The sequence below is a fragment of the Myotis davidii genome, unplaced genomic scaffold (genome assembly GCF_000327345.1).
Source record: "Myotis davidii unplaced genomic scaffold, ASM32734v1 scaffold72, whole genome shotgun sequence".
Classification (NCBI taxonomy): domain Eukaryota; kingdom Metazoa; phylum Chordata; class Mammalia; order Chiroptera; family Vespertilionidae; genus Myotis; species Myotis davidii.
Genome location: NW_006284618.1, coordinates 2,370,191 through 2,371,434, shown reverse-complemented (window position 1 = coordinate 2,371,434; position 1,244 = coordinate 2,370,191).

Genomic DNA, 1,244 nt, shown 5'->3' with positions numbered 1-1,244 from the left:
TAAAGCATAGAAATGGAGATATATGGTGACTTTAGCTACTGGAATACTAGCAAGTTATCAGACTAATCCGTTCGCCCCAGGACCCCAGGCTGCTGACCTAACAGTCAGCACGGAAAACAGCCATTGGCTCTGCGGCCGGACCCGTGCCCGCACCCGACCCGGAGCCCGAGCTCGAGGGCCCGTTGGTGGGTTTCCGCCGTGGACCTAACATGCGTCTGCCGAGGGGCGTCCAGGAAACAGGAGCAGGCCCACCTAGGTAGGAGAGGTCCCGGTGATGTGCGGTCTGGGGTGGGGCGGTTGTCAGAGGGGCTGTCACCCCGCTGGGCCCACCTGCCTGCGCCCTCTGCTTCCCCCAGAGCACCGAACCCTGGAAGCGGACCTGGCCAGGTCAGGAGTGAAGCAGCATTAGACAAAGTGACCGTCCCTAGGGCACCCCCTGAAGCTCTTGCTGCATAACCACCACCACCACCCCACACACACACACACACACACACCCCAAATACAAAGGGGGCAGCAGCTGAATCTCGACCCTCCGCAGAGGACGGTGGCTGTGTTGTCCTTCCTGCTCGGTTCCTCCCAGGAGGGAGCAGAGGAGGGAGGTGCCCATGTCCTGAGCCAGCAGGCCCCTCCTCCTTTGAGTCACTGGAATTTGGCAGCAGCTCCTAGGGCACCCTAAAGGACCCCAGCCCAGGGGCTGGTTGGGGGCTGGGAACAGCCAGACAGAAGGGTCTACAGGAGCCGGGCAGTCCCTCTCTGGACAGCCCCTCCCTGCCCCGTCTGGCCTGCGTTACATTCCTACCCAGCCAGGCGCCTGGAGGCAGCAGACTCCCTCCTTCTCACCGGCCGCCCACCATGTCACGGAAGCAGGATGGATGCTGACTCCCCCAGCTTGAAGCAACCTGTCTCCGTTGCACACCTGTCGCCTCTGTCTGGCGCTGTAGACCTCCGGGACAGCTTGGAGAACGAAGAAGGTGGTCCCAGAAGCCCACAGGACAGGGTGGGAGCTGACATTGGTGGGGCCACCCTCACCTTCCCGCAGCCTCGGCCAGCGGGTGGGGGTGGAGAGATGAAAGGATCTGACAAATCCCCAGCCACCCAGCCCCACCCCTCCCCGAGACATCTTGGAGCCGGGGGAGGTGTGAATGGCCTCCTTTGTGCCTCCGAATTGAAGGCAATTAGATGCTACTTATCTGGGGGGGATTTGAGCTACCCATGCAAATGCGCCTCCCACCCCGCTCCTCCTG